This window comes from Miscanthus floridulus, chromosome 9 (genome assembly GCF_019320115.1).
Source record: "Miscanthus floridulus cultivar M001 chromosome 9, ASM1932011v1, whole genome shotgun sequence".
Lineage (NCBI taxonomy): Eukaryota > Viridiplantae > Streptophyta > Magnoliopsida > Poales > Poaceae > Miscanthus > Miscanthus floridulus.
Genome location: NC_089588.1, coordinates 117,611,649 through 117,627,032, shown reverse-complemented (window position 1 = coordinate 117,627,032; position 15,384 = coordinate 117,611,649). Strand labels below are relative to the sequence as shown.

At 45.6% G+C, this 15,384-nt stretch overlaps 1 long non-coding RNA gene across 2 annotated transcripts; it reads left to right on the top strand.

The window, feature by feature from the left end:
• The first annotated feature begins 7,850 nt into the window (after nucleotides 1-7,850).
• On the top strand, nucleotides 7,851-10,942 carry LOC136482751 (uncharacterized). Of its 2 annotated transcripts, XR_010765186.1 has the most exons (6): nucleotides 7,851-8,218; nucleotides 8,475-8,539; nucleotides 9,879-10,054; nucleotides 10,275-10,334; nucleotides 10,465-10,550; nucleotides 10,634-10,942. It is a non-coding gene; the product is annotated as an uncharacterized lncRNA (long non-coding RNA). The 2 variants fall into 2 exon arrangements; XR_010765185.1 differs by lacking the exon at nucleotides 8,475-8,539.
• Nucleotides 10,943-15,384: the final 4,442 nt, after the last annotated feature.

Below are 15,384 nucleotides of genomic sequence, written 5' to 3'. Positions count from 1 at the left end.
CTTCAAAGCATGGTGCGAGGACAGGCGGCCACGACCATGCCGCCAGATCCAAGAGCGCTTGCCGCCTTGCGGATGAGCATGCCGTTGGATCCGCGAGCCCCGGCGCCACAAGGACGAGCAACTCATCGGATCAGCGAGCCCTCGCCGCCTCGAGGACGAGGATGCTGCTGGATCCACAAACCCCGCCACCTCCGCCGCTACAAGGACAGGGGTAGGCCCCAAGCACGCCGCTAGAGGGGAGAGCTCTGACAAGGTGGAGCCGCGAGCCACTATCGATCGATTCTCCACAGATAGATAGATAGATAGATAGAGAGAGAGAGAGAGAGAGAGAGAGAGAGAGAGGTGGAGATAGAGTATGGTGTTTTCTCTATTATGGCAGGGGGTGGGGGGCCGTAGAATAGAGATTGGTTTTATATGCTAGGGTTTGGTAGTGGGTCGTGTTAGCCAAATTGGCTTGGCTCAGTTAACATAGGCGGACCTTATAAGAAGTTTGCCTCTGAAAATGCTTGCTATTTTCATAGACGGAGCTTACAAGAGACCTGTCTCTGTTGATTTATTTATGGCTGCAGTCGTTTTTTGGGTGCCTCCAGAAATGAGTTGTCCGCCTCCGAAAATCGCTATGTATTTTAGAAGACGCGCAAACTTTGTGCACACCTTTGTTAATCCTAGGGGTGTGTCTCCCAAAATCTCTTTTGTAGTTGTGGTATTGAATCGGATTTCTAGAGGTTGTTGTCTTATATATACAACGGCGCCAAAAAGTTTATCTCGCCTTAAGAGACAACCACCTCCACAAATAAGTTATTCGTACTTGCAGTCGACATAAATTACGTCCAGTGAAATGAAGTTATCTATTCATACTGGCGGTAGCTTAAATTAGGTTAACCGCCGGTAGAAACAGGAGATGATCATGCTATGTAGATCGCCGCTAGCTATAAATGTTTTTGTACCGATGGTCCTTGCATTGGCCTAACGGACGGTAGTGGTGTCTAGTTTTATTTGGCCTAACGGACGGTAGTGGTGTCTAGTTTTATGTAGTACTATTGAAATAAAAAATCAGTGACGACAGTAAAAACCATTTTGACGACAGTAAAAACCATGTTGTGTGGTACTATTGGAATAAAAACATCAGTGATGACAGTGAAAAACAGCTTTATATATACTAATGCACTCACGGAGTTTACTCTCGATCTCCAGCTGGAGATATCATCGTGCAGCAGGGTGCTTTAGCCACTAGCGGACTGCGATCTCACTAGCGGCGTGCCCGTGCCCCATCCATGGTGGTCGGTTACTCTCGGTGCAGTGTGTGCCGGGCCGGGCTGTGGAATTAGCGGATCCTCTGCTTCCACGAGCCCAGCGGAACGGAACAGGACAGAACCCTAGTGAGAAGATAAGGCTGACGACACTGCCTGACATGAACAGCTGCCTAGCAGCAGTAGAGATAGCTGCTGAGATGCATGGCTGTCTACCTCCACTGCGAGACGGCCGGCCGTCGTGGCTGATTTCGACGTACTTGGTAGTGCTTGCATTGGTCCAGCCCACGACGTACTTTGACGCGCTCGTATCATATCTGGACTACGTTGGCCTGACCACTACAGTACGATATAATTATATTCCACTGATTAGAATTTTGCAATAGTAGTGTACTAGTACAAACTACAAAGGTCGTTGCGTTAGGTTTGATCTCCCACCAGTTAGGCCCAACGGTCTTTTGGGCCTTGTTCTCGCGCCCTGATCGGGGGCGCCCAACCCTACATGGTTGGTGGGCCCCCGTCGCACAGTGCTATAAAGAAAAGGTGGGGGCCAGGGCTCACAGTATGAGGTTCACCGCGCCGCCAGTCACCCCACCGACATCCTAACCCTAGACCCGATCTTGAGAAGGGGCGCTGCCAACGACGGGAAGCACCACCGACGCACACGCCGCCGCCGAGGACGCCACAGCGCCGACTCCCTCTCCACCGAACGTCGCTGCCGGCGCGCATATAGCGTCCGTCAACGAAACCTCGGCCGGAGCTTCGACCACTACGGCTTTCAATGGTTTGCTACATGTCACGTCCTCTCTCTCTGCCTCTCATGCAAATCCCGAACACCCATTCTACTACCAATACATCCCGATCTGATGAACATGACTAAAACGAAACTAACACGTTGTGCTACAACTACAAGGTGCCCTAGCTAGCTACAACGGGCCGCAGCTCGCTATGTGACTATGAGCTGAAATTTATGCACCACATAATTCTGGAGGCCAGTCTCCTTGTTATACTCTGCACCGGTATGCAACGCAAATCAGCCAGCACAGCTGAGTTTGTTAGTAAGTATACACGCACAAATCAGGTTGAAATTAAAGTACACGACGCCTGTTGATAATTAATTAAGCATACACGGAATGCAATGGAGTAATTAGTTAATCCGAAGATTGTTGCAGGAAGGCAGTCGACCGCTAGAGTCATGATGATCGCTGTATGTACACATGCAAATGATGATGTGTACGTGAGAAGAGAGGACACGACCAGCAGACCATCCAACACAAGCAGCGGCCATCGAGTGAAGGTTCATCGTTGTTAAGCCAACATCTAGACACCTAACATTCACATTGTTGTAGAACCTAGTGTAACAGCCATTTTGTTTAGATTTTTTTATACGGGTACTTTGACTGAGTTTTGGCATGGTTTTGGAGTGTTTTTGGATTTTTTGGAACTTGGTCAAAACTCAAAACATGGCTTTCAGCCCAGCACTTAAAGACCGTACGTGATATATATTGACTGTAGCTAACATATCATTCATTCGTATATCAATTGTATGCTCCTCGAGGATAATTGACGGCTGCGACTACGTATATTCTAATCATCATTTTTTACTTCTCAAATTGCCCTCACATCTTCCGTGTCCCATATGTGTGATCTCAAGGCATGAAGGACCGACTTAGTCGGATTAGTAGGAAAGTTAGTCTCTGTAATAGAACTAACTACCTAAATTAATGATTCTCGTGTCTTGGTTTGGATGCCCTTTGGATTGAAATCATGTAAAATATGCTCCAGAACTTGGCCGGTTGTACGCAAGGGCTGAGCATGCGGGAAAAAAACCTATATATAGATGCATGGAAAAAAAACTGGCCGGTTGTTTTTTAGTATACCATAACACATTACCTACATTCCTTTGTACATGTTGTTATCTAAATCTATATCCTATTCAATCAAATAATAAATATGAGAATATCCACTATGTACACCGCCCTATCATCTAGTACTATCTATCTATCTATCTATCTTTTGAGATTTATCTATCTATCCTGTACACTGTCGCTAGGCATGACGGTGCCGGTGGGCATAGATAGATGCTGAGCATGCGGTGGCCATGGCGTTGAGGAGGCACTGTAGCTGTCATTAAAAAATCATTTGCTTATTTTCACAAGAACTTGATAAAACTTGCTAGATATTATCAAAGAACTTCTTAATGACTGACTTAAGCTGTCCATCATTTCAGCTGGCAAACTGACCATCATACCCCAAAATTTCTATTTTGGGTTGCGAATAGAAAACACTAATAAAATAGAGGATTTAATATTTTTTCTAAAATTATTCAATATTTATTTATTTTGTTGTCAATTTAAAATGAGAAAATATGGCTTTACAAATATTTATGAAAGTATGTTGGTTGCATTCATGCCTTTGCACTAGTTTTGTTGTGTGAAGCATTTCAAAAATTAAATCAAGCCACGAATAGGTCCTCCTCTGCTTTTGGAAAATAGGGCTTCAAAAGCTATCGTCCATTTATACAGCACTTGTAGTTTTGTACAGCACCTCCGCCTGTAAGCCCACATCCGCTTGTAGTTCTGTAGTTTTGTACAGCACAGACGCGCCGTGGACTATGGCGCGACAAATGATTACGTCCGTTTTAGAAATTTTAAACGCATGATATAAACAGATGTGATCACTTAAGATCGATCATGGATAATCCGAGTACATGATACATGGGTACAATACATCAGTAGTTTAAATGGAATATAAGATAACACAATAGAATTTCTACTACATGGCTACATTGATCATTAAGAAAGCATGGAACTAACAGACGGCGCAATCAAAAACCCTCAGTCAGAAACATACTAAGTAAGCAACTCGTCGTCCGAGTACCAATCCTCAACCACAACCCTGTTGTTGTGGCTAGGCTCACCTACGTTGCTCTGACCTGCCTGTCGCCTGTAGTAAGCGGCCTCCGCTTCATCTGCGGCCGTCGTTGCGGCCTGAGTGAAGAACGCGTCGTCATCCTCCTTCGCCTGTAAGCCCACCTCTGCTAGAGCGATGAGCTCGCTCAGTCTGCCAGTGTCGTCCTCATCCTCCTTCGCCTGTAAGCCCGCCTCTGCTAGAGCGATGAGCTCGCTCAGTCTGCCAATGTCGTCCTCATCCTCCTCTGCCTGCAAGCCCACCTCTGCTACAGCAATTAGCTCACTAAGTCTGGCAGTGTCGTCCTCATCTTCGTCCCCCTCATCAGACAACACAATCGGTGATTCAACGGTGCGACCAGCTCGCTTTCTGTGCTCATCTAACTTCTTTTCCTCGTACCTTGCACGAGCCACCTCTGCAGCATGTTCCTCATTATATCCAATCCCTTCATGTATAAAATGCAATCAGTTAGCAAAGTGATTATATTACATTTACAATCAGGCAACGAAAATAGGCGTTCAAGCACTCACTGGCACATAATGCAGCAACATGCTCGTTCAAGACCTGCATCTGTACTCTTGTCCCTTCCCTTGCCTCCTTCCTTGCCCTCTCCTCCTCTAACGTCATCCGTCTCTCCAATCCCCATTTGTTAAGCCCAACATCGATCGGGTTACAAATACCGTGCTGTCTAGCAAACTCACGCATCTTTTCTTTGTGATGTTTAACGAATAGGTTGACGTAGTCACGTCCATATCCCCTCTTCCTTGTAATTAGTTGCCTCTTCTTCAGTTCATCCAAGAACTTAGCTTGACCATCGTAATGTTCCCACCTGCATTTCCTAGTGCTCTGTTCAAAAGAAATATTATATCATATATGTCTTAGCAAAAGAAACAAAATACGATTTCATGTTTACCACAAAAATAATAAACCTCTTCGTACTCAACCATATGGCTGCAATAATGGTCTATTCCAATCTCCGAAGGGACTAGGCCATAGTTAGAATTAACACCACATTCGTACTTGACTGGTGGTGCTTTGTAAATTAACCTTTCTTTCTTCTTTTGTTTTGCTTTTGGAGGTTCTTTGGGCCATTTGTTCTTATGACCATACAACCACTCCTTGAAATGACACTTCGCCATTGAATACACCTAAATAACGTGACATTAGTACATGACACATATAGCTCAACATTTCAACACATACACTTTGCACTTACTTCATGCTTGTTTGGACACACAAACTCCAACGTATTGTCAGGGTTTATCATGGCTCGGTCTCCGCAATGGCACAGAGGAGGTTCCTCGAGTCGTCTAACTGCGGCTAAGTGCTTCTCCTTAGCCGTCATTGGAGGGGGGTTAGGGGGAGGTGGAACCCACCGCTCGAAGTGCTCTCGTGGATGTCGCCCTCTCCACCATTCATCGAAAAGGAGGTACCTAGGGTCAAACTTGTCTGCACCATCGATCCACTGAAAGAAAAAGCACCTTTCATGGGCCTACACAACAAAAATTTAACAAAATATTAGTAACCTAGTAATACAAATGAAAAAGAAAAATATATGGAAACAATTACTTACATTAAAACGACTGCACGTGTAGAAGCAACGAGCCGTTGTGTCCGGATGTCTCGATTGAAACACTTCGGCCAGACGACCACAGTCACAATTAGGGACAGGGAGTTCAGGAGGGACGGGGGCATCTTTGCTAGACTCGTCGGGGTACATTTCTCTAGGACGACCCCGTTTTCGCCATAACTGCTCCCGAAACATGTCATCCATCTAATAAAACGGTTCAAATTAAACACCAATCAAAACAACGCAAAATTAATATAAAATGTAATTATTTGCAATGCAACTAAAATATTATAAACAACAATTATAGCAACAAAAATATACATGGCAAACTTACTTCTAACTAAATAATTAACCTTAACATTGACAAAATCATACTAATATCTTCACCATATTTCCCAAACATAATTTTCCTACTAACCTTAACTCCCATTCATAATATCCTATCCACCATTCAAACGAAAATAAAATGTGCGTCGTTACCTTGAACTAGGATGAGGAGGGAGGGAGGCGGCCGGGGAATGGAAGGGAAGGGAGGGAGACAGCAATGGAGGGTCGGGCTGCCGCCGTTCGTGGCGCAGCGGCCGGCATGCTTGGCGACGGGCGGGAGCGGGAGCGACGCCTAGGCCGCTTTGCTGCTCGGGCAGCAGGACTGGCCGCGGCGGAGGTTATACCCGGCTCTGTCGCGCCATGGATCAGGGCGCGGCACTGCCGCGCCAAGATCGGTGGCGCGGCAGAGCCCTGCCACGTCAGCGATCAGCGCTTCTGGTCGCCGCCACGTCAGCCCTCTGTCGCGCCACCATGCATGGCGCAGCCCAGGCATTTGGCCGCACCAGGGCAATAGGCGCGGCCAAAAGTGTTAGTTTAAAAAAAACCGAGAGTGTTAGATTTAAAATTAAGTTCGAAAAAGTGTTAAAATTAAAAAAAAATTCTAGGAATTCATGCTAGAAGAGGTGGCCAAGATAACTAATGAAATCAGAAACTTCGGTCATTCGCTTGAGAATGTGGGCAAGTGAGTGGCTACACTGACCGGATGGAGTATACCAAGTATGGAACAAAATCAACAATATCTACAGTACTTGCATAACCTATTTCTTGCTCAATACAAGTTTGTTGCGGACTATAGTTGCTTCTGCCTTTTGCCATATTAGAGCATCTCCAAGAGTATCCAATAATTCTTCCCAATCCTTGATATTTGGAAAGAATGAAAAAAATCCATCTCCAACAACTCCCAAACTCACCTCCCAATCTTTTGGCATTAGAAAAAAAAACTCCTTTGAGCGTAAAGATGCGCGGACTCCAATTGCGCGTATATTATTTCCCCGCACCGTATGATCGGTCAATCTAAAGGTGGAACACTATACCACAGCCCAAACTAGTGTCCAACCAAGGGTCGGTAAAAATGTAGAAATAGTGTTGGACGGTCGGTCGCTATACCTTAGTGACTTATGGTTGGACGCTATATCTTGTTTCATCGTCCGACGGTCGGTCGGAAATTTTATTTTAGTTTACCGTCGGACCGTGGGACGCTATATCTTGTTAAGTGGGTCCTTTGGTCGGTCGGCATATTGGATTGGGCATGCGCACCCAACTTTTCCTTGATTCGCCGCCTACAATTTCGATCACGACTAAAGTTTCTCAAAAAAAAAAACAATTTGGAGGACTAAAACATCATGGCGCCCTTCTCTGTTTGGTTGAGCTATGGCTGTGGAAAAAAGCTGCTGTGGGCTGTGAGCTGTGGAAAAGCTGCTGTGGGCTGTGAGCTGTAGAAAAGCTGAAAGCTGTTTGGTTTAACAAGTATAAAATATACCTTTTATCTTTATCTCTCTTGAAACAACTATGGAAGAGCTTTTTATTCCACCAATTTCGAAAAGCAGAAAGCCAAAAGCCAAAAGCAGGGTCAACCCAGCTTTCAAAAATGAACTACGGAAAAGCAGCTGCTTCTGAAAAAGCACCATCCAAAAACAGCCCCTTTGGTTAGGCTTTTGGCTTTTGAGGCCAAAAAGCCCAACGAAACAGGGCCTTAATTGGCGCCTAAAAATTTTGGAGAGGCCCACTTGTCAGATGAATTGAGTAAAACCTAGCCACAGCCACTCGCCGCGGCCTCCACCCCCAGTCCGCCGCCAGCCAGTCCGCCCAGCGCGCTCCCCCGGTCCGCCAGCCCCAGTCCGCCGCCCCCACCCCCAGTTTCCCCGGCGCGCCGCCCAGGCCGGCACAAGCCTTGGTACCGAGCACAAGCCCCGGCACAAGCCTTGGTACCGAGCAGGCAGCCGCAGCACCCAGGGCCGGATCTGTTGCCCACCGAGCAGGCAGCACCCGAGGGGCCTCTCCCATGCCCGCGCTGCCGCCGCCGCCCCCGCCCCTAGGGGCCCTATCTGGAACAGCTGCTCCGACGGCCCCCTCTGACGCCCGCGCCGCCGCTGCTCAAGGGGGCCTATCCGGAAGGCTGCCCCGACGGACCTCCTCAGCTGGCGTGCGGTGACTGCACGAGGTGCCCCCCTTCTCTCTCTCTCTCACTAAACCTCCTCAGATCCGCGCCCCCATCCCCTCATGGCGTGCGGTGGCGATTGCAAAGGCTGGTTCCACGGGAGCCTTCTCCAAGGCCAGGTTTAGATGTGTATAAACCTGCGGTTGGATCTGGCTTTTTTAGGGATACTGGATCTGGCATCTCGCCCAATGTGAGCAGCGTAGCAATTGCAGACAGTCATTTTCTTTAAATTAATCATGTTTTGCTTTTGTATATGTAGTGGTAAATGTTCGATGGTATTCTACCGAGAAGGCCTAGGTTCAGTCCTGTCTACCATCTTTTGCGGTATGATCTGTAAAATACAAGAGAAAAATCACCTTGATGCAGTTTTGTGTAAGATTTAAAGAAAAACGACAGTCACATACTAGAGAAAAATTACCTTGCTGTTGTTTCGTATAACTCATGTCGGACAAAGCAGTAGTTTTTAGACTGAACTCACTTATTTCCCTTTTGTATGAACTCTTAAGACAGTACAACAAATTTATTTACACATGACCTTTGAGTTATATTGATTGCAGAAAATTTCATTGTATATGGTCATACGTTTTTTGTTTATGATGATCTCTACTATGCAGTGGTCATACGTTTTTTGTTTCCAACCAAATTACTCTGATGTTCCATTATCAGTGGCCTATTTCATTAGTAAGTTGGTACCCTTGTCCATCAGAAATCATGAAGGCGTTCTAACATAATCTAAGTCCTTAACTTATCTTGCAAGTTGCCTTATGCGTGATGGAAAAGGCCATTGAAGGTGGCACATAAGATGGCTAACCTGAAACTGCATGTTGCTTGATGCTTTTGCCCAACTAAGAACTTAGCATTTTTTTATTTAAAAAAATGTTCAACTTCTGATTATTGCCCAATTAGGATAATTTATCCCTTGCTCTAAAAGATATGACACTGCAGGCAGCTGCAGTGTTCCTGATTATTACTCTTTATCTCTGCCGCCTGCAGTGTTCCTGATTATTACTCTTTATCTCTGCTGTGATGACATCTGATGGTTGGCATGTGATAAAATTCGTAGTCATTTCAGTGAGTGATGAAATATGTAGAGAATACGATATAGAGTCACATGATACTTTAGTGGAACAGATGATTGCACTTAATATATATTAATTCTGACTAAAGCATAGTGGGTCTGCTGAAGTTAAAATATCATATCACATTATATACATTAACTCTGACTATAGCATATTGTATTTCAAGGTTTATTATTGTATAGTTGTATGGTTTCATAGCCTTCACCTGAGCTAGTGATAAATTTGGTTCTTGGTTGGCATTACTATTAGTTTTGGTGCTTTGGTTTCAACGTCGTCATCGCACATGGCCAAATTTCAAAACTGATCCAGTGAACAAGCCAAATAATGCTCAACAAAATAAAAGAGTCATATAGCCAAATAAAAGTAAGCCTATGGATCATTTGGAGATCCATCCTGTTTTGCCTTTTCGTGGTTTTGGTCCTTGCAGAACATGCAGCATCTCTGGTCCCCTTTTTATATCCTTCATATATCGTTTGCAATAGATAGAGATTATATTGCTAGCTAGCACAACAGCATATATATACAACCAATGATCTGTTTTATTTTATTTTGCATTTCTGTTAACGCACTCACACTCCACGCAGGAGAAACAAGGGATAGCTGGGCTTTGGATTCTGTAGCTGCATGCTGTTGGTCCTTACTGTCAATGGGTTCTGCATGTTCCAGGCCTTAAATAAATAACTGATAACTGTGAAGATGTTATTTCCCTAGAAAATGATTTCAACCAAGAATTTCAGAGAAGCTACAAAGGTGTGATAAGGTGTGAATACTGAAACTAGTATCTAATCTTCGGTTACTGTATTCTTGAACAAAAGTAAATAATCAGATCTGCTTTAGTTACTGTATTCCTGGTTTTACTGGTGTGAAGCCAGTCTGAATCTTTTCGTTTCACTTGATATAGTTGTCATTGCTGCCTGCCATGTCTTTTTTTTTTCTACTCCATCTTTGAATGTAAGTGCTCTTCACAATTATTTCTGCAGATCCATGGATTTGAGGCGCCATGGGCCAGCAAGTTCTCGATGAGGTGTGTCCCAGCGAAGGCAAGTTTGCTAACCCCTGTAAAACATAACTCTATTTGATTATTAGTACTTCCAGTTTTAGATGCAAGCTAAAAACTGATGTACTGAATGCCATAAATCATGACTTTGATGCCATGACCTGTCTCTGCAGGTTTCCTTGTGGCTAAACCACTCTCAGTATTGCGAAATAACTAGAAGAGATGGAGCTCAAGTTTATTCTTTTTCAACTCCAAATCTGTACAACTACTGCACTCATGAATCTAAGAACTTAGGATTTGGATCTCTAGTTTTCATTGATGGATGTAATCTTTTATTTGCAGGTGGGAGGTAATGGCTAGAGGTGGCCATGCAGGAAGCAGTTGGATGAAAGTGCGCATGGCTAGTGCATTATTTTGGACATCCTAACTAGAGATGAATGCTTTTGTTAAGACTTAAGTGATGAATTGTAATGAGTGCAAGCAAACTATATGAGATGTGAACTGTGCAACTAGTGCAAACATCTATGAGCTATGTATTATTCTATCTTGATGGCCAAACTGCCTTGATGTAACTTGTTTCTCCAAGTTGTGACTTATGGATATGATATAATTGTGAGCTATGATGAGCTTCATTGTTATGATTGTGTATTGTCTAATATGGATTTGGTGATTTTATGGTTAATTGATTGTATGTTTGATTGTATGATTAGTACTGATTGAGGTTAATGAATAATTATGCTGCTAATTTCTTGTATTGATTGCGTCTTACAGTTGGACGCTATATAATGTTAGCGTCTAACTATTGGTCACTATAAGTATGTACTTGGCGTCAGTCGGTCGGTATATCTTTAACGTACCGTCGAACGGTCGGTCGCTATAATTAAGGTCGGACGCTATAACTTATAGCGACGCCACTTATACCCACGTGTCAAGTCGGACGCGATATGTATATAGCGACCTACCGTAGATCGCTGTACTGACTTATAGCGACCTACCGTAGGACGCTGTAGATAGGCTGTGGTATAGTGGAAGGACGTAGGAAAGAATAAAAACTAGGAAAAAGTTCCTTATGCGAATGTACGAGAGCGAAAGGATATATAAAATTGGTTAGGATAATTTAGAAATAGTATAGGATTCCTAATATAAATTGTTTTCTATATTTTAGGAGTGAATTATTGAAAATTGTTGGAAATGGTCTTATTTATTTCTCCCAATACTTTTTTGGCAAGTTGAAAAACACCATCGTTTTAGAAAAAAAACTATTGGGGTACTCTTGAAGATGCTTTTGCTATTAGTTCTTTTCTCTATTATCTATAACTATTAGTACAACACTAACTAAACTTTGCCATATTTAACGTTCATTTACTTCCATGTTCAAAAATGTTTTTCCTTATTTTTCAGCTTTATGTTATTTTTTTATCAGGTTGTTTAGAGCGTTCATAATTTAGGTTGGATAAGCTTCCATACAAAGTGCAGAAAAGGATTATGCCTTTCCAGTTTAGAGTTTTAATTATATAAAATGGCCTGTTATTACTTGGTGAGAGTGGGCTTTCTATTTTAAAAATGAAGATCCTACATTTTGTAACATGTGCCAATTAATCTCACATGGCATTTCCATTTGGGTCAAAATAAAATTTTGTACGCCATAGTTTATTTGGTTATTTTCCAGAATTAATAGCAGTAAATCATTATATAAAACTGAGTGATAATAAGTAATTGTAAATATGGAATATGTGCGGCTGCATGCCATAAAAATAGTCTTTTACCTATATGCCATTATAAAAGATGGTCATGACCTATAAATCACTAACAGCCTATTCGTTTGGCTGTGGCTTGTCGTAAACGATCGTAAATTTCCAGCCGGAACAGTATTTTTCTCTCACACAAACCAGCTAGCCATGCTTCTTCACGAACCAGCAACAATACGAACCAGCCAACCGAACAAGCTGTAAAAAGTTCAAATGCACCTAGGTGCCACTGGTCTTAACTTCTTTGTGCCACACGTTATTCTGTCTCTATTTTGTTTGATTTTGACCGTTCGAGACACGTGGGATAAGATATCCAAAACGCCCCCTCTCTGTCCCATACGTTATCCTCTCCTTTCTCTTCACCTTCACCCGATCCACCCAACCGCTCGTGCGAGTGCGCGCGCCAGGGACGTGGCGACCGCCACCACGAGCCTCGCCGGCACGTGCGCGCACGCCTCCAGCCACCGGAGAAATGGCGGCGGCGTCTGGCTCTCCACCGTACCCGGCCATGTACTCGAGCGTGTTCGGTGGCATCATCCTGGACCCGGCCATGATGGTGCTCCCCATCAACGACCACATGGTGCACCGGGGCTGTACGGCGTCTTCAACACGGCCATGATCCACGACGCCGCCTTGTACGAGCTGGACGCGCACCTGGACCGCTTCCTTCGGTCAACCGCCGCGGCGCGCGTGGGCACCCCGCCGTTCCCGCGCGACACGCTGCGGCGCATCCTGATCCAAATGACCGCCGCCTCCGGGTGCCGCAGGGGCTCCATCCGGTGCTGGCTCAGCTCCGCCTTGCCTTCCTCGCCTCACGTGGCGCCTCCCCGCACTTTCCTTCCATCGGCTGAGGCGCCGGAAAGTGCCGCCGCCGGAGCAGCTTCCGTCGCCGTCGTCTGCGGTCGTGGCCTCGCCGCCACGGGCCGTCGTGGGCAGAGTCGCGCCCCTCCTCCGGTGCGCGCGGGCCCCCTGGTGCTCCGCCCTCGCTGTACGCCTCCGGCGGCCCCCCGCCGTGGCAGAAATCGGCCGTCCCTCGGCCGCCCCTCTGCCCGTGCCCGTCCGTGCTCTGCTCGAAGGAAGAAGATAAGGTCAAAAACGAATTAGGAACTAGTACCAGGGTTCTTGATGCAAAATAGCTAGAGAGATAGTTTTTCAGATCCGAGCGTGGTTGATTAGCGAAAGGAATAGGAGCCTATTTGAGAAAGTGTTTTTCCTTTTTCTATATGAAAAAGTACAGGATCGCCGTTCCATACCAGTAGTAGCAAGCCGCCTTTTTTCCTTGCCGTATATACGTACAATGAAATGCAATCCCGGTCGTTCGTTACAATTTACAAGAAGCTGACGCTGCCGACTCGGCCGTGGTCACGCAGGAGCTCGCCGCGGACCCGTACCCGTCCTTGTCCGGTGCCGGCGCCGCCGCTCCAGCGGCCGCGAGGAGGAATATTATTTTTGTTTTCATTTTAGTCTTGATACCAGGTAGATCGAAAATATTGTTGTAGGAATATGTTGTTGTTTAATATAAGAGTGCGGGATTTTCAAATTTGTGATATTCAAAACTAAAAAATATTGCAAATAATTTAAATACCAATTAAATTAGTGTGGTAAAATATGGTCCACGGCAATCAGTTTGATGCGAAAACACTCAGCAAGGGAATGACACATGGGAAAATAGAACATTTTCGCACTTCTCTGGCCTGAGGGTATTTAAGTCTTTTCTCAGCGCCGTTAGCCACCGTTAGCTTCTAAAGTGGACGGAATGGCGTATGAGACAAAGAAGTTAAATACAGTGGCACCTGGGTGCGTTCGAACTTATTGGTGGCATGTAGGTCAGGATCATCTTTTATAATAGCATACGGATAAAAGACTCGTAAAAATATGCCGTCTCAAAGGTGCATATAAGGTGGTCAGCTCAAATAGAGAAAACTCTACAATTCTTCTAGCAATTTGGCCCCCCTCTAGCATTGGAAAGCAAGATAATTTAGACAGCGGCGTTGTAGACATATAGATAGCAGTGTGGTGGACATAGACCATGATTTTTTCAGTATAGAGCAGATAATAGCTGAAAGTACATTTTATGATAAGTCGATGCACTTTTCATGTTTCAAAACTTGTCTAAAATGTTTATCTTTTAAAGATCCAATGCAAGGAAGTAATCCGTGGAAGGGCCCACGCGAAAACCTGAACCAGTTACATTTGAATTTGACAACTTAACTATATGACCTGCATTCAGCGTGGTGGTGTGATCTCCGTGTACAGTGACGGTCCGAGGAAATCAAGTGTTGTAAAAAGGACGTACCTCAGCATTCAGCAGAATCTGGGAATTTTACAGGGACTGAGATTATAAGCTGGAACAGTATTTTTCTCTCACACCAAACCAGTCAAACCAGCCAGCAGTAAATAATCTAGCCCAGCCAGCCGAACAGCCTGGCGGACTTCTCGCGGCGCGTGCTTCTGACTTTGGATCGTTATGGATTCTAGGATGGTGGTTTATTGGGATTGTTCGATATTTTTAATGGTGGTAGTTCTCTTGAGTATGTGTTACGCAAGGCCAATGAAGCAGAGTTGATAGAAAGGAGCCGCGAGTTTCTGCATAAATCTCAAAACTGCCTTGTCATTATCGAGGGCCTTCGGTCCACCAAAGACTGGGATGAGGTGAGGAAATCTGCCATCTTACCCGATGAGCCTACTAAATATGCAGTGTGGTCATCGTCACGGATGACCAAAGTGTGGCACGGTACTGCGTAGATGGTAACGAAGATCCATTGGTCCATGTCAGCGAAGAAGTCCACTTGGGCATGGTATGTGTGTGTATGTGATATATGATTATTAATTAGTTTGTTCTTCCTCTTTATCCACTACGGGGTACGGGAGGGCACTCGGCAACCGACACCCGGCAGAGTTTGCCGAGTGCCTAAAAAACACTCGGCAAATATTTTTTTAAGGAAAATAAAAAAAAGAAGCACCGGCCGCCCACCACCACCGGCCGCTCCAACGCTCGGCAGCCGCACGGGCCACCACCACCGGCCGCTCCAACACTCGGCCGGCCACCACCACGCTGCCACCGCCGGCCGCCTCGCCCGCGCACACTCGTCATCCAGGACTGCCGCTGCCGTAGGCCACCTCGCTCGCGTGGGGGCTCGAGACACCGCCAGGGAGCCACGCCACCGCCGCCGTGCGTGGTCGCCCGCCGGGGTCAGTAGCGGTCCGCCCACACGTGGATCCGGTCGTCCCCACCGTGGATCTGGCTGGACCCTAGCTCGCCGAGCATGGCGACCACGCCGGAGCCGCCGCCACGCCCCGCCACCGCCACGCACCACGCCGGCCACCACCGGCAGAGGGAGGGCC